The following is a 297-nucleotide window of genomic DNA, read 5'->3' as shown; positions in this document are numbered from 1 at the left end:
ATAGCCTGAACCAGTTTGAACTGGTTTTAACAGCTCTCTGCTGAACGAAAACTGCAGATTTTTACCCGGTAACATCATTATTTTTTCATAGTTAGTGTTTTTATCATAGTAACAAAGACAAATGTTTGAATTCATGTTTGCATTTTTGATGTATCAAATTTTAATGATAACATTTTAAAATTAATTCACCAATTATATTCATAAATGAATATAAGCTGATTCCCAACACACTGTTTTTGGCTTGTTGATGTATTCAGCTGCTCCATCTAGAGATTCCTTCTGAGAAGAAGTTCTTTA

Source organism: Chelon labrosus (genome assembly GCF_963514085.1).
Source record: "Chelon labrosus genome assembly, chromosome: 19".
Taxonomy (NCBI): domain Eukaryota; kingdom Metazoa; phylum Chordata; class Actinopteri; order Mugiliformes; family Mugilidae; genus Chelon; species Chelon labrosus.
This window is presented reverse-complemented; position numbering follows the sequence as displayed.